General features: G+C 40.3%; 2 long non-coding RNA genes across 2 annotated transcripts; both read right to left on the bottom strand.

Annotated features, from left to right (window-relative positions):
- Positions 1 to 627: 627 nt before the first annotated feature.
- Positions 628 to 7,212, bottom strand: LOC143416962 (uncharacterized). Its single transcript, XR_013097202.1, has 4 exons — positions 7,127 to 7,212; positions 5,638 to 5,895; positions 1,112 to 1,369; positions 628 to 882 (listed from the first exon to the last, which is right to left on the bottom strand). It is a non-coding gene; the product is annotated as an uncharacterized LOC143416962 (long non-coding RNA).
- A 9,388-nt stretch (positions 7,213 to 16,600) lies between these two features.
- On the bottom strand, positions 16,601 to 17,854 carry LOC143414711 (uncharacterized). Its single transcript, XR_013095398.1, has 4 exons — positions 17,742 to 17,854; positions 17,350 to 17,412; positions 17,073 to 17,135; positions 16,601 to 16,961 (listed from the first exon to the last, which is right to left on the bottom strand). It is a non-coding gene; the product is annotated as an uncharacterized LOC143414711 (long non-coding RNA).
- Positions 17,855 to 21,670: the final 3,816 nt, after the last annotated feature.

Raw genomic sequence — 21,670 nt, forward strand, 5'->3', positions numbered from 1 at the left:
TCAGTAACAGAGATTTTTAAGTATTTTATTTTAAAAATAATTATTTTGCATTAAAAATCTGCAATCATGATAATAATAAGACGGAACTATCTCATAATGAGTCTGGATTTTAAACTTTAGACTTTATTTTTTACTCTAAATGGGGTGCTTAAACTCACGAGTTTCTTTAAGTGTGACGACACTGCTGTCCTCTGTGTAGTAAACTGGATCTCCTCTCCCTCCTCTGCAGTGGTACAGACCTCCTTGTGAGACACTAATAACTCTGTTTGCTTCATTTCCTCTCATGAGCTGAGCTTTAGAAGAGACTGAATCACGTCTGAACCAGTCAAACTTCCAGCCAGCAGAGCCCTCCACAGAGCAGCTCAGTGTCACACTGCCCCCTGCTGGTATGACTGAACTTTGTGCTGTCAGTGTGGCTCTGGGTTTACTTGCTGTTGAAGTTACAGGAAAACATACATCATGTTATCATTTACTTCGGGGAAAATAACAATAACAAAATGAATTAATTAACAACAGAATAAATATTCAAACTTCAAATACCAGTTCAGTTTTGAATGAACACCAAAGAGTAGTAGACAGATGTAAACATGAAATGTCAGCATGAATCATGGTCCAACTCACATGAAACTGTCAGTCTGAAGGCATCACTCCATCCTGTTAAGAGATAGTCACTGCTACCCCGACATCTGTAGTCTCCACTGTGGGACACTGAAACTCTGCTGATCCTGTATTCACTGGATGTTGGAGGGCTGTTTGTGTTGGGTGCTGTCCATTCATATTTCCACACCTTTCCTTCACCTCCCTGAATCTCACATCTGAGAGTGATTGTCTCACCAGTGAATATCTGAGACCAGCTGTGCTGCAGCTTCACAGCAGCCAAAACTGTTCAACAAACAAATATTGTTAAAAAAAGAAACAACAACAACAAAACAGGGAACAAAAAAAAGATAATACAAAAAGTTGTTTCCAGCAGCAGGTTTTATCATAATTATGTGAATAAATGCTGATTTGTCTTTAAAAATACCTCAAATACAACAAAAACAATAATAATAATAATAATAATAATAACAGAATTTTTTTTTTTTAGTTCAAGTGAAATGTTCAAACTCACCAGTTTTCTGAACCGTGACTGAGTCACTTTCTGTAATGATGATAATTTTCCCTTCAGCCCTGCAGGTGTACGTGCCTCCTTCAGACACAGAGATCGTTCTGCCTGATTCATCAGTTATTATGGACTTTTCTTCAGATGACGTTTGTCTGAACCACTCATATTTTAAGTCAGCAGATTCCTTCACATCACAGGTCAGTGTCACACTGCCCCCTGCTGGTATAGTTGTACTGTCTGCTGTTAGTACGGGCTTGTCATGTACTGCAAGTCGGACATACGACAAACCAAGAAAATTAATGTCAATGCATGTTTGAGGAGAATGACGGAAAAAAAAAAAAAGGGGGAAATTTATTTAATGGCTTTTTCGGCCATATATTTTTTCAACCAACATTCATCAGTCCAGTAAGTAACAATAGGCGATAAATACACACAGGTGACTTTTTGATGGGCTGAGCAATTAATCATGCACGGACTGATTTGTGCATTTAGAACACAGAAGAAGTCTAAACATGGAGGAACTAGTTGCCAAAAAAATACAAAGTGGCTGCTGCATTTGGGCACTCTGACGAGAGTGCATTTGCTTGCAGCTGGAAGAAGATGCTGTTAAAACAGCCCTGTTAGTTTTTTCTCCTGTTGACTGCTTCTCTTAGCTTTAACCAACATTATTAGCAAACTTACTCATGGGCAGATAAATAAATCGCTCTTGTAAAAACGACCAGTGTCAGCCTCAGCCTGTCGTCGATGGTCGATAAATACTCGCCCAACCTTAGTGTCAGGGTTCTGTGTGCGCGCAGGCGGAGAGGAGGATCCAAACGCAGAACTCAGACACTAACGTGAAACCCAAAAACCTCAGCTTTATTGCTGGTACGAAAACAAAACATGAAGTGACCACTGAAACCGGAGAACAGGAACACACAGGCATAATCTGAGGGTACGACGCAACACCGAGCATGGGAAAACACAGGGCTTAAATACACAGGGTAGTAATGAGGGAATGGGCCACAGAAGGGAGACACAGCTGGGGGAGATCAGGGCTAACGAGACGGGGGAGCTAAGCTGCACACACTAACATAAGACAAAGACTTTCACAATAAGACAGGAAACAAGAAGTACTAAACCAGATGCAGACATGACACTGAGAGACAGACTAGACACTGAACAGAAACTGCAATACACATGAGAACCCAAAACCTAAGAACTGATCCCTCACCAAGAATAACAGAAACAGATCCATAATGATAATAATAAACAAAGCACCAGAACATCAGAAAACAATCCATAATGCAAAAATAAACCAAGCATGATAAACTCAAAATACTGGGTCCAACGGACCCAGAACCGTAAGGTAAGGTAACTTTATTTATACCCAAAGGCAAGGTAAATTTGCTTTACAGAAAAATGACAGCATTTGACATCCCTTTAAAAACACACATACCTAGTAAATATATAAAACTCACTGTGACACATACTTTAATATTTCGAATCAAAAACAGTTCTTATTTAATTCAGTGACAGCAACGGGGACAAAGCTATTTTTATAACGCTTTGTCCTGCATCTCGGAAATAGAAACCTCCGTCCTGAGGGAGGAAGCTGAAATTCACCCCTTAGAGGATGGGAACCATTTTTAAGGATTGATAAAGCCATCCTCTGTACCTGCTTATGTCACACAGTGGAAATTTGTGTTTTTATGTTTTATCAATCTGTGTATTGGTACATAGTGTTGATTTTATTTGCATGATTTTATTGTGATATTTATATTGCATGTTTGTTTATTTATATTTATACGGCATGGTTTTATCCTCATATTTATATTATGTGTGTTAATGTTGTACCATGTTCCTTTAATCCACTGTGGACTAAACAGACAATTGTAGGCACCTGTGAGGTGGGGGCGTTCCCCAAGGTGGCCTATCAGCCGCCAGGTTGACCTGTTAAAGGGGATAGCGAGCGCAGAGACAAAAAGAGGAGTGACGCACGAAAGGTGAGCAGGAGAAAAAGGAACGCGTGCAAGCCTGCACGTGTGTGGAAGGAACTGCTGCCTGACTGTGGGGTGCCGCGAGTCGTTCGGCGATCCAGTCCCAACGGCAGGAACAGCAAAAGTGGGTGGCGATGGCCGCAATTCACAACAGGGCAGGGATGCCCTTCTGCCTGCATCTGACGGTGAGACGAGGGATGCCGTGTTCAGGTGTGGAGTGGGGCGGGACTGTGCGGCGACGCGCTGTCAGGAGGAGACAGGTCTGTGATAGGAGCCTCCTCCCTGGTCTACTGCTGACGAGTTTTATCATACTGGAAGAGAAGTTCCTCTCCTGTCTCCTTTTATATAAGGACCACTCGCCCATGTGTGGCTGGACTGTGGAATTATGGGACTATGGGAGGGTAATTTTAGTATATTGAAAACATGTTTTAGCCTTGTTTTAATAGTGTATAGTTATTTCTGCCGGCAGGGTTTTTAGCAGGTTGCAACACTATTTTTATTGTATACGGGGAATTTTATCTTGTATTTGTGACTCTGGCTTTTTTTTTTTTTTTTTTTTTTTTATGGAAATAAATGGTGTTTGAAGCCAGCTTAGTTTCTGAGCGCTGATCCGCTCACTCCCCTTTCTGCTTGTACATACAGACGTGGTGGTGAAGATGTAGGTCCACCAGTCATAGCGGCTACACTTAGAGTACAGGGAGGCTAAACAAGACTGTGGCTCACCTATCAGACGACTGGACCATCTCACTATCTGATTTAGAGAGTTTTTCTCTGTGACAGAGGTCTGACCAAACCATGCCACCAAACAAAAGGATAAAACTGACTCAATAAAAGAACGATAAAACAAAGTTAAATTTTTTTGGTCAATGTGGAAATGAACAAGTTTCCTAAGGCAATAAAGGTGCTGGTGACCCTTTTTACAAACTGATTTGCAATTTTGATCAAAGTTCAGTTTTTCATTTATTATGGTCCCAAGATATTTATATGATTGTACTTGCTCTATTTTCTGACCTTTAATTAAAGTGACTCTGTGCCCATTTTGTTGTTTCCTAAAATCAATCACCATATCTTTTGTTTTAGATATGTTCAGCTGGAGATAAGACTCCTCACACACTGAACAAAGTCATCAATGACTGGACCGTGGTTAATTTCACCCTCTTTCAGTAAGCTGACAATAACAGAGTCATCTGCATATTTAATAATGACCCTGTTTTCATGTCTGCCCTGACACATATTTGTATAGAGAGTGAATAATAAGGGCGATAGAACGCACCCTTGAGGAGAACACTGGGTCAGACAGAACCCCATTTATTCTCACTCTTTGTGACCTGTCAGTTAGAAAATCTAAAATCCAGCCCACCAGGTTTTTCCTGATTTCAAACTGTTCTAAAAGTCTTTTAATTAAAATATGGGGCTGTATTGTATTAAAAGCCGAAGAAAAATCAATGAAAAGAAGTCTTGCAAAAGTCCCTTTACTCTCTACATGTTTAAGAATTAGATTTAGTAAAGTCAAAAGTGCGTCCTCCACTCCTCTGTTGGGCCTATATGCAAACTGCATTGGATCCAGCTGACCTTCAGTCTCTTTCATAATCACATTTCTGATGATTTTTTCAAAGACTTTCATTACAACTGAAGTGAGGGCAACAGGCCTGAAGTCGTTTAGAATTTTTGGACGACTAGATTTAGGGACAGGAACCACGACTGCTTCTTTCCAAAGAGAGGGCACATGTTGTGTTTGCAAGGATTTGTTAAAAATAACCTGAAATATAGGACTGAGTTCATCAGCACAAGATTTAATTAGGCGGCCACTAATATTATCAGGACCCTGGCTCTTGTTCACATTGACTGTATGAAAGGCCTTTTTAACATCGCTGAGTTCAATAATAAAGTGCTGAGTATCTCTCAGTTTCCGTTTCAGTTCCAAAATATCCTCGCTAAAATCAGAAGAACTAAAACGAGCATAAAACATATTTAAAGCATTTGTTGACACTTAGTTTACATGAATGATCTTTTTTCTTTGCTCCACCTGCTCACTGTGAAATGTGGTTTGATAGCTTTAATAAAACAAAGGGTAAAGGGTCTTGCAACTTTCAGGTTACTGATTTTACAAAAATTTTAATAAACAACAACAACAAACAATTGGCCAAAAACACCAAATATAAAATAGTAAGCTGCCTGGAAACAGCTGGATCATTGTTAGAGGTTTTAGAGGGTCTTAATTGAAATTAATTAAGATAATTGTTTCCTGATGTTCTGTTTAAACAGACGTATAAATGAAAACAGGAAACTTCAGTTTGAATTGTAGATAAACTCACATGGGCTGCAGTTTCACAGCAGCTAAGACTGTTCAACAAATATTGTTAAAAAAAGAAACAACAAAAACAAAACAGGGAACAAAAAAAAGATAATACAACAAGTTGTTTCCAGCAGCAGGTTTTATCATAATTATGTGAATAAATGCTGATTTGTCTTTAAAAATACCTCAAATACAACAAAAACAATAATAATAATAACAGAATTTTTTTTTAGTTCAAGTGAAATGTTTAAACTCACCAGTTTTCTGAACTGTGACTGAGTCACTTTCTGTAATGATGATAATTTTCCCTTCAGCCCTGCAGGTGTACGTGCCTCCTTCAGACACAGAGATCGTTCTGCCTGATTCATCAGTTATTATGGACTTTTCTTCAGATGACGTTTGTCTGAACCACTCATATTTTAAGTCAGCAGATTCCTTCACATCACAGGTCAGTGTCACACTGCCCCCTGCTGGTATAGTTGTACTGTCTGCTGTTAGTACGGGCTTGTCCTGTACTGTAAGTCGGACATACGACAAACCAATAAAATTAATGTCAATGCATGTTTGATGAGAATGAAGAAAAAAAGGGGAAATTTATTTAACTGCTTTTTCAGCCATATATTTTTCCAAACAACATTCATCAGTCCAGTAAGTAACAATAAGCGATAAATACACACAGGTGACTTTTTGATGGGCTGAGCAATTAATCATGCACGGACTGATTTGTGCATTTAGAACACAGAAGAAATCTAAACATGGAGGAACTAGTTGCCAAAAAAATACAAAGTGGCTGCTGCATTTGGGCACACTGACGAGAGTGCATTTGCTTGCAGCTGGAAGATGCTGCTGTTAAAACAGCCCTGTTATTTTTTTCTCCTGTTGACTGCTTCTCTTAGCTTTAACCAACATTATTAGCAAACTTACTCATGGGCAGATAAATAAATCGCTCTTGTAAAAACGACCAGTGTCAGCCTCAGCCTGTCGTCGATGCTCGATAAATACTCGCCCAACCTTAGTTTACATGAATGATCTTTTTTATTGCGTGCTCATTTATCTGTCGTTTCATAACAACTCTGTTAAACTCTCAAAATACAAAGTCTCAGTGTTGTAAAAGATGTCAACAAATGTATTTTCCAACAGTCAAAACCAAACTGAAAAACAAAACAATTTCTTTCATAAAAATATGAACCTGAATGATCTTTTTTCTTTGCTCCACCTGCTCACTGTGAAATGTGGTTTGATAGCTTTAATAAAACAAAGGGTAAAGGGTCTTGCAACTTTCAGGTTACTGATTTTACAAAGATTTTAATAAACAACAACAACAAACAATTGGCCAAAAACACCAAATATAAAATAGTAAGCTGCCTGGAAACAGCTGGATCATTGTTAGAGTTTTTAGAGGGTTTTAACTGTTGGTGGGAAGATAATTGTTTCTTGATGTCCTGTTTAAACAGACGTATAAATGAAAACAGGAAACTTCAGTTTGAATTGTAGATAAACTCACATGGGCTGCAGTTTCACAGCAGCCAAGACTGTTCAACAAATATTGTTAAAAAAAGAAACAACAACAACAAAACAGGGAACAAAAAAAAGATAATGCAAAAAGTTGTTTCCAGCAGCAGGTTTTATCATAATTATGTGAATAAATGCTGATTTGTCTTTAAAAATACCTCAAATACAACAACAAAAACAATAATAATAATAACAGAAAAAATGTTTTAGTTCAAGTGAAATGTTTAAACTCACCAGTTTTCTGAATTGTGACTGAGTCACTTTCTGTAATGATGATATTTTTCCCTTCAGCCCTGCAGGTGTACGTGCCTCCTTCAGACACAGAGATCGTTCTGCCCGATTCACCAGTTATTATGGACTTTTCTTCAGATGACGTTTGTCTGAACCACTCATATTTTAAGTCAGCAGAGTCCTTCACATCACAGGTCAGTGTCACACTGTCCCCTGCTGGTACGGTTGTACTGTCTTCTGTTAGTACGGGCTTGTCCTGTACTGTAAGTTAGAAATACAAAAAAAAAATAAAAATCCCCCCAAAACAAGAGAACTATTGTCACTGCAGGTTTAGTGAGAATTTTAAAAAGGCCATTATGTTTTACTAGATTTGTAGTTCTGCATCTGTTCACCACCACAGTAAATCAAATAATTAATGTGACTGAAGTGCAGACTTTAAGCTTTTACTCAATGAGTTTTACCAAAAAAAAATAAAATAAATCATGAATTGTTTTAGAATAACAGCCATTTCTAACCACAGTTAGTTCAGTGGAAGCAGAACTAAACTCAAAACAGCTTTACTGATGAAACTTCACATGAAAACCGAAAACCCAGAGAGGGCTGAGTGCAAAAAACTCGGATACTAACCAAGAAATACAGAACAAACAGGGAAAATACCTATGAGACAAATCACGACAAAGGCTGAAGTACACACATGTAGTGTAGTGGCGAATTTCTCTCCCAAGCTTTGAAAACATAATTTTTCCACTTCTTAATGTGAGATGTCCAGATTTATTTCTGACTCGTACATACAAACAAACGATGTCACGGTCAAAAAACGATTTGCTGCTTCAGTCCACATTTCCATTGCCGTCCTGGCTCATTCTAACCTGCTACCACACATGTGATCTAATGTTTTCTTACCCAACACATTAAACTAAACTAAACTAATATTTTCTTTAGATTGGCTCTAACATGTAGTAATCAGGGAACTAAATCAGGGAGACAAGACAAAGTGAAGAAACACCTGAAAACAAGACATGGGACAAGGGACTGTCAAAATAAAACAGGAAGCATAAACACTGAAGCAGAGACTAAGACACAAACTTGACCCAGACAAAGAGTAAACAAACATGAAGACAAGTCTGACTAAGCACAGGAGATCTAAGAGAAACACAGACTAGACTCAGGGAACACAGCAGGATGGGAAACAAGCTTGAAGAATAACTGAAAAGATAACTATACACACAGAATATGAATGAAAACATAAACTAAGAAAAATTTTAATATTAGAACAACTAAAAACTGAAAAACTACAACAAACCAAGTGAAACAGAGAACATCAAACAATCGCTGAGAGTCCAAAACTGAAATGCTTGGTCCAAAATCCAGGATCATGACAGATACAGATCGATACTGTTCAGATTTTATAAACAGGAAGAAAAGAAAAAAGAGCAAAATCTTACCTTCAGCATTTCCATAGAAGAGTGTGCTGAGCCCTGAAATCAAGATTGAAACATCATCCAACTCTTTGAAAAATGTGCATTTTCAGTTGATGTTCATCCTCAAATCAGTTTCTGAGCTCATAAAGTATAGACTTTAAATGTAAAACAGCAGTGTATCCCACACAGTGTTAAAACAAGCCAAGTCAGCACCAATCACATTCTTAGACAAACCTTTTCACCTCCTCGTGATATTTAAATAGTTTCTTTAATCAGTAACATGCAAACAGAGAAAGTCAGTGATGTACTTACAGAATAACTCCAGCACGCAGAGCAAAGAGCGCCTCATCCTCACATCCAGCTCTGCTGCTTTAACTGTTTTACTTTGTACTAAAAATTAAGCAGAAGAAAGAGATGTTGTTATTTATATAGATACGAGTGTAACTTCTTCTTCTGACTCTTTCTGCTTCCTTCCTTTTCACACTGAGCTCAAACAGCAGTTGTAGCTTCGACTGCAGCAGTTCCTGTATATTCAGAACAGATCAGCTTGCTTCTTGTGTGGTTCCATTTTTGTTTTCTATTCAAACCTGTTCTGTTACTAAACTCAAAGTTGTTCTGACTTGAAGGAAGTGAACCTCAACCCTTCTGATTATAAGAAGATTCTAGCTGCTCTGCCTCCTCAGCTACAGCCATCCTAATGGCTCCAGCACTGTTACATTAATTAAAGTTTATTTATTTTTAAAGTTGATGTTTAACTTTGGTTTTAAGTCCTGTAGCAGCAGTAACTTGAGTGAATGATGCATACTGAGCAATTATACAAAGCACAGCAACAAGCATGCATTGCTTTATTGTGTTAAACAGTTTTATTTGACTGAACTTCCTGTTCCCCGTTTACACATAAAGAGGTGTAATAGCTGCCACATACTCACTAGAGCAGTGAGCAGACAGTAAATTCACTTTGGCCATGTCCACACTAAGGCTACGTCCACACTAGCCTGGATAAATTTAAAAACGGCGTTTTTGTCTGAAAACGCTCCACGTCCACACTATTGTTTTCATGCGTTTTCACTGAGTTGTTCATCTACATTGAAACGGCCAAAAACACTTACGTTCCAGTACTGCGCATGCGTGAAAAGCAAGACATTTCTGTCTCCCACTTATTTACTTTCCAGCTCTTTGAAACGCCGCGGCAAACTGAGGCCCAGCACAGAGGAAAAGCACAGAGTTTTTTAAATGGACTAACAATGAGGTGGAGTTGTTGCTGCGAGTAACACAAAAGTACAAAGTTGCAAGAGCAAGTGAGAATTAAAGAATTTGAATAAAAGCTACCACACTGCGTCGTGAAAACGACATTTTTAAATGTATCCGCTTTGGAGAGCGTTTTCAAAAAGCTCAGCTGACCTTGACTGAAAACGCCGTCAAGGATGCTCTCCTGGATGGGGATGGAACACAAAAACAACTTTTTCTCTCACTTTTGGCCTTCCGTCCACACTGAGACGGCCTTTTCAATCAAGGAAAATTGAAAACGCTCTCCAAAGTGGATAAATTTGAAACACGCAGTTTTCGCGGCACAGTGTGGTCGGCGTAAACTGAGACTTTTTAAAACGATGAATGTTAGTCCATTTTGGCGCGACCTTTCAAAGAGCCAGAAAGTAAATAAATAGCAGACAGAAATAACAACAGGTCGAAGTGTAGACATAGCCTCTGATACCAAAAGTAGTTCACTTCAAGGTCAGATGAACGATGCCAATGAGGACGCCAATCTTCACATTTTGGACAGAAGAGACAGATCGTTTGAAACAGGACATCTATGTCACTGTGAACGACCATCTTTGAACAGAGAGGATGGCTTATGACACCAACCATCTGCCACCTACAATCTAGTTTTGAGATCCCTTTCCCATATGCCCAGGCACATCTTGCATTAGGTGACGATAGCTCACATGAAATTCTGAGGCAAGGTCACACAATTTTATGGTTTACCCAAAACCTCTGGCGATAGTGATCCACGCCTTTTTTCACAACTTGAGTCACATGATTAATAGTGGGCCAACGACCCTGTTAAGCAACAACCTGCATTAGGGTGTAAATACCCAGGACTCCACCATTTGGTTTTAGAATTTAAGAAGCTGGAACAGCTGAATTCAGTGATCTGGATGTGAGTGAATACTTTTGGCCATATATATAATATCACACTGTGAAACTTTAAAAAAATAATCTGAATGCACATCTTGTACAATCTAAAATATACTTGGTAACTAAATACATGTGTCCATCCATTCGCTTCCGCTTATCCTTTTCAGGGTCGCTGGGGGTACTGGAGCCTATCCCAGGTGGGGAACACCCTGAACAGGTCACCAGTCTGTTGCAGGGGTAACACACAGGGACAGACAACCAGTCGCACATTCACAATCTAAATGGGCAATTTAGATTTTTCAATCAACCTATCCCCACAGAACGCATGTCTTTAGACTGTGGGAGGAAGCCGGAGAACCCGAGGAGAGCCCACGCAAACATGGGGAAAACATGCAAACTCCACACAGAAAGACCCCGGCCTGATGGTGGAATTGAAGTCAGGATCTTCTTACTGTGAGGCAACAGTGCTAACCACCGTGCTGCCATATGCCCACATATATGACATACATAGACATACATAACATATTACATAGTTAGCAAGATGCTTTTAACATAACTGAGAGAGGAAAGAGGAAGTGGATAATCAATAACAATTCATTCCTACAAGAGATGACAACCAGCAAAGACAAAAAACTGAGTTTTTAAACCTTTGCATTTTGCTCTCTCTGCTGCCAGCTGTCAGAGATAAAACATGTTTTCTGGAAGGCAACACGCATATTTAGCTTAAATTGTTCTTCCTCATTTTAATTCTGCAGCAGAAGAAAAAGATAGTTAAGTCATCATTGTGTTACTGAAGCGAGCTCGGCAGCTCAGTGCTGACTCACAGTGACAGATATAACACCTCTGTGAAAGCCAGCAGGCAAACATTATTTTACCATCACATTGTATCGAAACAAACAGAGAATCTCTCTCAGCTCTGCCACACATGCTTCACACCACTGATTCTGACAAACATGTTATTTTCATACATGTTTTACAAATAAACTACTGTATTCTGAGTTACCACCTTGTCAGCTCCAGTAATTCCCAAAGTGTGGGTCAGGGCCCCCTCGTGGGCCATGAAGGTAACACAGGTGGGCTGAAGTTCAGTTTGAAAATACAAGTATCACAAGTTTGGTGAAACAGAGCTGATTCCACTTTCAAATATTGTGCTTCTAGGACCAGAAGAGAAAACAGAATAGAACAGGAAAGTTTTATCATCTAAAGCTTAAAATGAGACAAACTTCACACTGGTCCAGCCTTCAAAAGTTCAGTCAGAGCAAATATTCATGAAACATTTTTTAATGAACTTCATGATGACAGAACCCAACCAACCCCAGGAACTACATAAGCCTCTACGTAGTTGGCAGCAATGGATACTGATCAATGGCAGAGTTCCCAAAAGAATGTCAACAGGTGGAACTCACAGAGCAGCAGATGGAGCAGCACAGGTGGAACATGAAAGGGTTTTTTTTACACATTTCCCTTTTTCAAAAAACCATCATTCTTTCCACACTGTGGAAATGGGCACATGGACAGCAGAACTGTCATGGTCCCTGTGCCTCACCAGCTGATACGTATTAGGCAACATGTGTTTTTGTTGTTTTGCTCTCTCTCTCTCTCTCTCTCCTACCAGAGGGGGTGCACATTACAGGCTCCTGCCCCTGGTCCACGCACCTGCCATTTCCACACCTGCTGCCTATCTTCGTAATCCCGAGCCCTACTTAAATAGGCAGCACTGTGCTACTCGTCGCTGGATCGTTGAGCTATCAGCGTCAGTTGCTCAGTAGCCTGAAAATCGGAATCTGTGAGTTGTTTCCGTCAGTTCATCTCTTACTGAAGATTTTTTGTGCAGCTCTTTCCCAGACCTTTCCCTTCCCTGGTCTGCGCCTGAGTCTGCATCGTGACAACAACGTTTAAATCCCTGGAATAGGAGACAGCTTTTTAGCCTGGTTGACACATGTGACATGTTGTAATGTTATCAGATACATCTTTCTTCAGTCAAGGCCAAAGGAAATAGTTCTGAATATAACTGTAAGCCTTATGAACACCCAAATGCTCTGATTGTGGGATGTCTTCAAAACTTTGTGATGAAATCTACTTGGCACAACCACGGTAAGCTGTATCAGAAAGAAAATAAAGCAAAACAAAAATAAATAAATAAATATTGGTTTTTTTTAAGTAGAAGTAAGTCAGGTACAGCCCTATTCTCTGGTCCACCTTGCTCGACTTTAAGTGCCTCCCTTGTGTAATGACACATGGTGGGTTGACTTCAAGGATACATGAAGCTGATGCATCATTGCCCCAGAGCTAAACGGGTAACAGCTGACAGCAAAAATCAGCACCGGACCAGCTTTTTGCTTTTTGCCACATGTCCATAATGTGAGAATCATCTCACCTTCTGCATCAGCTGAACCTGTCCGATGTTTTGTTATTAGACTAATGTGCTAATCACAGTTTGACCATAATGAACACCAACTTTGATCCTGAGGAGCACATGTCACCAGGACACCCTAGATCGAAGGATGATCACTTTTGTAATCATATGATCAGATCTGCAGCCCTATGTTCTGGACTCTCAGATGAAGCAAGAAGCTGAGATGATCGCCACCTGGTGGTGAGTTGGATCAGGATTCTGAAGGAGGCTGGGGATCTGACTGCATCGTGTTCTTCTGCTCTATTACTGAGGCAGCTGCACAGAGCTGCTGCTGCAAGGTTGTTGGTGCCTGTCGTGGTGGTATTCCAGATGGTAGACTTGAGAGGTAAAGACAGCCATCAAGTTGAAGACGTCAAACTCTCAGGCTTTATTAGCTTGTGGCACCTTGGAGGAGGCTAACAGGTACAGGCAGGCCAAGCATACTGCAACCCTGGCTGCAGCTGAAACTAAAACTCAGTTGTGGTAGGAGAGTAAAAAGTTTATAGTACACCTGGAGCACTGATGTCAACCAAGGATATTGTAAGCAGTAGAAGGAATACTTCAAAGATCTGATTGAAAAGCCTTCCATAGAGGATTCAGAGTCTGGGGATGAGTGGGCTCCATTAATAGGAGTGATGGTGGTGATGTAGTGAACTTATTAACAGTTATTAACATTCACAGGGTAGACGTGATACTTTGAGATGAACCTAAAAATACCAAAAACCTGGAGCAAAAGTTTTGAAACGCCTGTTTTGTGGTGACAGTTGAAGGCAGCTGTATGAAGGCAGTGTGAGAAATTTATTTTCATGGTTTCACAGCACGTCATTTTTTCCCTTTAGTTTAGTATGTGTCATCACTGCAGTGACACCATTTTTAATCTGCTGTCACACACTGTCATCCATACTTAAATGTACCAGAGAAAATTATTACTGTTATTCGGGTACAGGGAGCAAATATAAACATGTGTCATGCACACAGAGAACAAAGTGAAATTCCCACTGTGACCTTTGTGTGAATTCCCTGTTAATTCTCTGCTATGAGCTGATAACATAAAACAGCATATCTGTAACACAGAAGACTTCAGGCTGAAACCACAGGCTGCATTTCCTCTTTTCTAGGTGGTCACAAACCACGAGGCCTTTCAGTGGATAAAAAAAAGCCTCTGAGAGGATAGAAAGTAACCACCAACAGTCATTTACACACATGTAGGTGTAAAAAGAGATACAGAAGACTAGAGCAGCTTAAAGGGGTAGCAGTAAAGGCATACAGAGCAGTAGTTAATAAAATTCTATTTATTTACAGTTAATTCCTGTATTTTAAAGCCAACTAAAAGATGAACTCTTCCTAAATAAAACAATAAAAACAAGCCATGCAATGAAAAATAAAATCACACAGAGCAAACTAGCAATGAAAGAGAATACTATGCATGAAGTGACAACAGCCGTAAAATAAATCAGAATAATATGGTAAAGATATACTCTGTCGTCTATCAGTTGTATATCACCTGTTACTGGGTCTGGCTCCTCCTCCAGGTCTGACACTGGTTCCAAAGAAACAGCTCCACGGCCTCCTGCCGCGACTTCCTTTATGTCCTCTTTGCTCTAAGTTTAAGTTTACCTCATTGCGTTCAGAGGATGAGGTTAGGAAGTAACAAAACTACTTTTCAAAATAAAAGCATACAAACAAAATACATATGTTGCAAAAGTGTACTAACTAACACAGAGTGTGATACTAAAATCATTTCCACCAAGTGACAAAAGCACTGAAGGCTGCTCAGAAGAAATAATTCATCCTCTTTCACTTTTAAGGCTCATCACACTTTGTTTTTTATAGACACAGAAAACTGTGTGTATTGTATTTATTTATTGCAACATGACATGGCAAATAATAGACTCTGAAGTCAAAGTCTTCAACTTTTATCTTCTAATATTTAACATCCAGCCAAGCAGATGAAGTCATAATAAAATGACTCCCTCTGTTGGCAACCAACTCCAAACACAACCCAGTGATTATATTTTGTACTAAAGTACTACACAAAACGTCCTTAAACGATGACTTAATGTATTTTTGATAATGAATACTTGCAATAAATAACTTAAAATATTGTAGTAACACATCAGGTAGCAAACAAACTGAACACAGAAGCACTAAATGAGCAAATCACAAATCAACAATCAGGAAAACAGCTGCTTATGAAATTCCCACGGTGCTCTTTGAATTCCTTGTTTCCTCTGCTGTGTGAAGTTTGCTGAAAACATCAAATCTGCTGAACAGAAGATTTGTGGCTCAACCCACAGGCACAGCCAGAAATCATGAGATGTTTCAGTTTCCTCTGATAAAAAGACAAACAGCAGAATAAACAGTTTGTTACACACGTGTAAGGACGACAGACCACTCAGAAGAACAAAGAGGTTGTTCTCTATCGTCATGTTTCCAGTTTTAAAATACACCCATCAAAAAATATACACAATTCTTGTTTTATGACTTCAGACTAAGGCTGCCACAAATGCTTATTTTGATAGTTGACTAATCAGATCATGCATCCATTGGATCGTAAAACGTGCAGCTTATTGCACCAGCAGCATCTGCTCTTATATAACTATCATTAGCTTACAGCATTACGTGTTTAAGATATGTGCTAACTAAAAATAAAGACTAGATGATAGTTTATTAAACTTTAATGAAATTTGCAGATTGTCTCAGTAAAGTTTAATAATAAACTCAGCCGTCTGCTCCTTGCTATCTAAAATATAACAGGACACTGGAGTAAATTCTACCATCTCACTCTTTTTAATCAGTTTTGTGTGATGTTTATTCAGCTGTGTAAAAACTATAACTTTAATCTCAGCCAAACCGATTTACTCAGGAACAAATAAAACACTGAGAAAAGCCAAAAAAATATATTTTTTTAAGTCATCTAAGTGACTTAGATCATGTTTAACCTGAGTAGCCAAAGACCGCAGGGATCTGAAAATGATGTGCCGGGGAGTTCAGTGTTCTCGCCGGCTCTTGTGAGCCTTGAAACCCCGGCTAGCTATCGAGCTGGTGGGTAACAAAAAGGAGCACTTTTGCCAATATGTGATGTCTTGATAAACAGAGCAGATATTTGAAGTGCACACAGCTACATTCTCAGCTGAAAATATCTTAAAAGTTTATTTTGTAACCCAGAAAGAGTAATAAGAGTAATATTAAAACTAAGTAGCTGCCGCCATTCTTGGAAACTGGAATTGGCTGGGCCGCGCTATGAATTTTGGGATAGGTTGGGCCACGAAGGATACACCCGACCCATCCTTCAAATCTGTTTTAAATGTTAAAAATATAGTTCAGTTTTAGAAGCTTTTATTCAAGTTGAGCAATTCAGATTCAATCTAACTATAAATGCATGAAAATGAATAAAAATGTTTAAGATAAAGCAAAAACCCCCAAAACAAAAAAGAAAAGAAATCAAGAAATACATTCATTACATTCAAATTCACACAGTACTGATCAGATCATTTATTTAAATAATGTAGATTTTTAAACAAATACAGTAAAAGTATGTGTTGCTGCCCATAACAGTACTTTTTAATGTAACACTGCTGACTTAAAGTCGTGCTATCAGCTACTAAAGATCACATATTTCACACTTTGTTCTCACTGATGTTGAAACAGGAAACATTCAGTTAAGTTTTATATACAGAAAGCTTTAAGAATATAAAAACAGCTGACTATATAGAACACAGTATGCTTTATGCTATAAGAGAGTACTAACTCTATATGATATTATGATGTAATATTGTAACTGCACATAAAGCTGAGCATGTCTGATATTTGGGCAGCAGAGGAGCAAGAGTGGCTTCATAAAAAGCTTCTTCTTGGCTTTGCTGCTACAGCTCTCCTCACTGACCTGTAAGACAAGCACAAAAAGACAAAGTGATTTCCAACATGTAAAGATATTATGAGCTGAAGACATTTAATAATGTGAAGAATAAATCAGCCTGCATGGCAGCAGAATTACTGAGAGAGCTTCCTGATGTGACTTCAGAATAAACTGCTGCATCAGCTGCAGGACTTGATGTTCCTGTGAATGACGAGAAGATCATTGAAAACAATAATATCATTAACCAGGAGGAAACTTGACGTCTCCACTGATGCAAAGATAAAAAAGAAGATTTTAAATAGCTGACAAAGTGTGAATACATAAATATAAATATTAAAATAAACAGATTTACATTGTAAGAGCAGATAAACATGATGAACAATATTCAGTGGAGATGATGGCAGACTTTGCTCACCTTTGTTTTTCTTGGCTTTTTCTTTTTTGGGCTGTTTGACCTCAGCATACATCAGACTGTCCTCTAAAAGAGACGTCAGAGCTCAGGACACATTTGTTCAGCACAGATATGATACAAACATGTTGAATACATATGGACTTTAAACTTTTTACAACTACAGTGAAAGAAATCTAAGTAAAAATCATTTGTTGCCTGTGACACTTCAGCTTTGCATGTGTGTGTTTTGTGATTGAGGTCTGGGTCAGAATCTGTGGATGCTGTGATTCAGTAAAGCTGAAACACTGATTAGTAAGTGAATAACTAAACTCCATGTTGACCGATAATTACCTGCAATATAATGATGTGATGACACGTTCAAGTACAAACACTGAATGAGACTGTTGTGACTGTACCTGCAGCTCCCGTCTTCACCTCAGAGTAAACAGCACTCTGCTCTGGTTTATGATGCTTCCCTGTGAAGATGATCGAATCCACAAAAGAAAAACATTTAATATATTTTTAAACTTTTCAAAAACTTTCCAGGCTTTTCTTCTACATTCTATATGTTTTGTATACTCACACTTATTTCCAAAGTTTTCCAGTTCAATATTAGAGTAAATGACATCTGGGGGTTTATCTGCACCTGAAATGTTCATATTTTAGTTACACAATTGTAAACCAATGACATGGTGCCAGTTTCCTTAAATTAAAAGACTGTTTCATCTCTAGCTGCTCTGTGCTTTTCACATGATGTACTGCACCAGTGTTTCAGTGCCTCACACATGAAAACCAACATGACACATTTTTCAAAGATAAATGAAAAAACAGAAAAACCTTTTACAGAGTTTCATTAGTTGTGTTTAAATCAACAACAGGACTATCAGATATTTTCAGAGCATGAACCCATCATGGTGTTACTGTTTGTGTTGTTCTGATATGAAACAATAACATTTGTGGATTCTTTCAGTCGAGTTAAAGATACAATCAGGTTGTAAAATCCTGTTTGTTTCTGATCTTTTGTGCATGTAGTCAGTCAGTTATTTAGATGTTTGTGCAACTAGATTTTAATAAAAACTGAGCACAAACTGAATCTAAGACATGTGAAAGTTAATGGAGATCTGGAAAGACCAGCTGTGGGGAAGACAAGCGTCCTAGGGTCAGCTGCAGGGACAGTAGGGAGACCTCCACCCATTGCTCCACCACCACAAGATGTTCCATGATTAATGGAGCAAAACATCAATGAAGGGTGGCTCCCAGCTGATGACCCTTCAGCTACCATGATGTAACTGTTGGAGGTACACAGTGTTGGGGAGTAATGGAATACATGTACCGCCGTTACGTATTTAAAATACAAAATATGAGTAACTGTATTCCGTTACAGTTACCGTTTAAAAAGGTGGTATTTAGAATACAGTTACTTTGTTGAAATAAATGGATTACACTGCGGTACTTTCCTGTTTCATTTTGTCGCGGGTCAGGACTGATTGGGTTTTGTTTGACAGCTACGTTCTGTTGTTCCAGGCGGCAGCGTTACGGTTGCCATGGTTACAGGGCGACGCTCTCTCTCTCTCTCTCTGCGACTGTGTGTTTCCTGGGCGATCCCACAACTTAGACATTCACATTACTCACACCCTCATTACACATACATATAGGATCTTGGGGGTGGGCACAATACACGGAGTCCAAGTTACCATCAGGGTGTACACCTCACCCCAAGAATCATTGCCCACCTCTCAATTTTAAATACACGTAGACAGGGCTGGACTGGGACAAAAAATCGGCCCGGGCATTTTGACTAGAGACCGGCCCACCAAAAATGTGACGTCATTCAGAAACCGCAAAGGATTCTGGGAACTTGTGGCAAACAGGTACTAGCGCATGCAGGCTTTCAATTGAACTCAGTTACACAGCTATAAAAAGAAACACAAAAAATGGCAAGAAGCTGTTGTATTATTAACTGAAATAGCCGGTGTTGTGCCAAAAAGTGATTTCCGGTATTTGCCAAAAATTGATTGCTCGTATTTAAATTGCTATGAGTAACTTGTTGGGCTATAATATGTGAAACATATGTCAAATGCATCCCTCATGGATGACATAAAGTCATCTCTCCATCTCTCTCTGCTGCTCTTCTGTCTCCTGTCACGGACTTCTCCACTTTTGATGATAAATCAGCCTGATGCAACATGTAAGGATTGGCACAATTTGTTAAGATTGTGAGGAGTTTGAGAAACTAACCTTAAGCATAAAATACAATTTACTATCAGTAACTTCATAGCACCCGCCCAGCAGTATATAAACGCCGTCATGCTAGCTAGTACGCAGTACCAGTTATTCTAAGCGACTGTAAAAAGTCAGCACAACGAAAACAAACTCCAACTAAACTTGGTTTATATCTGACACAGATAGACAGCAGGTCATAACCTCTTACCTAAAGTTCAGTTCACTTGCCACTATGACCGGCGGCCACCTCGGTCTCTCTTCCTCCTGCCTCCCCTTTCCCTTATCCACCTGCTGGCCTCCGCCACTTGCTGATGTTGCTAAATCTGTGGAAGCTCTGTCATAGCCACCGCCAAACAATTCAGTTATTTTTACACATTTGGCAGCGTCTGCCTGAAGGGCTTGTTTCTTTTTGCCCCTAATTTTTTCTGCACCTCCTTTCCTTTTTTGTTCTCCATTTTCTTTAGTTCGTCTATAAGATTGCTAAACAAGGGGGCGGGTGCATCCGACCTCCTCAGCTGTAATTGGTCCAGCCCAGAGTCGATCATGACCAATTGGCCAATCCAACACCTTTCATTATTTATACCCTTCCAAAAAAAAAAAATCGATCGGCCCATAAAAACAAAAAATCACCAGCGGCCCACCGGGCAAATGCCCGGTATGCCCGATGGCCAGTCCAGCTATGCACGTAGACATTGAGGGCTAGCAGGAGGAACTATGCGCTTACCTGCTGCTCCTTGGCAGGTAGCTCCATGCCCTCCTGGGTTTTAATTGCACCTTAGAACACACATGCATCAACACTACTATGAGCGGGTGGAGGGAGGTTTGGAGTCTTCTCTCACCCCCATTCTCTGCGGCCTGCTGGAGCGGGGGGGCTAGGAGGAGTTGGCCGTCCGGCTGCGGTCTGGGGTGTGGGGCCTCCCTGCTGCTGCGGAGTCGGGGCGGTCTGCCTCTCCCCACCGCAGGGAAAAGGGTAACACCACCTGGGTCTGGGTGCGGTTCCCCCCTCCAGGGGCAAGGGTACCTAGACCCGGTTTGTAGAGTACGCTTGGGGAGTGTGATCGTGTATACAGCGTCTCTTTATGTCTGTCTCCACGTCGGTTGAGTGTGAAGTGCATATGAGAGCATGAGGGTGGGAATGGATGTGTGTGCCTGTATGTTTGTGTCTATATGTCAGGTTGGGTATCAGACGCCACCTCTCTGGGGACATCTCGGGCCCTCCAAGGTTTGGAGGCCTATCTCCACCCACCACCACTTCCCCTACCGGTGGCGGACTCCCTCAGGTGTCGTGCGTTGGTTGTTCTTTGTATCTGGGGGTGGGCGTCCGGGTACACACCGGCTCACTCCTTGGCGGCCGCTTATTGGGGCTCGCTCGGGCCATTTCGGAGGTGGGGTGCCCCCGGCCTCTCGGCCTGGGGCTCGGTCACTCAGGCACAGCTGGCTGCCGGCGGAGCTCATGGGCGCGTCACTGCAACTCCCCCTGGCTTCTGCTCCGCGGCTGCTGAATGAGCCCTCATCTGGGACTCTCCTTAGCTCTTACTGGGACAGTGGCGCAGCTGCCCCTCTGTGGGTCTTCCTTGGTCTCTTGTGTTCTGGGGGCCTCTGGATGTCTGGAGTTTTGATCTCCTCCATACCTGCTTGATACCATAAAGGACAGGGCTGTGGCTCCCCACACTCCCTAGCAGATCATTACATGGAGAAACCTTTGGAATGCAAGCATGCTGATCCACACAGGTATGCACACAGGTGTACACATGGGTATTCACAGACGCGGACTACAGCTTTCTTGGCTGCTGCCTCAAAGCACACTGTGTGCTGTCTATCTTGCGTGTTGCACAATATCGTTTATTATTTAGTAACTATTGATATCAATGGCTGGCTAGTTTATTGTGATGGTGCTGTTTTTTTTTCTATTATTATGTTGCTCTTTGTTGTTTGCTGTCTCCTCTGTTTTTTTTCTCCATACAGGTGACCCAGGAGTTTTTTTTTTGTTTTGTTTTTTTTTGTTTGTTTGTTTTTTTCTCTCTTCCCCCCCTTCTCACCGTCTCTTCTCCCCTTTGGTTTTCTTTCTTTCTCTCCCCCTCTTTCTTTCATTCTTTCCCCCTGTCCTATCCCCCAGTCATGT

The sequence above is a fragment of the Maylandia zebra genome, linkage group LG3 (genome assembly GCF_041146795.1).
Source record: "Maylandia zebra isolate NMK-2024a linkage group LG3, Mzebra_GT3a, whole genome shotgun sequence".
In the NCBI taxonomy this organism is placed as follows: domain Eukaryota; kingdom Metazoa; phylum Chordata; class Actinopteri; order Cichliformes; family Cichlidae; genus Maylandia; species Maylandia zebra.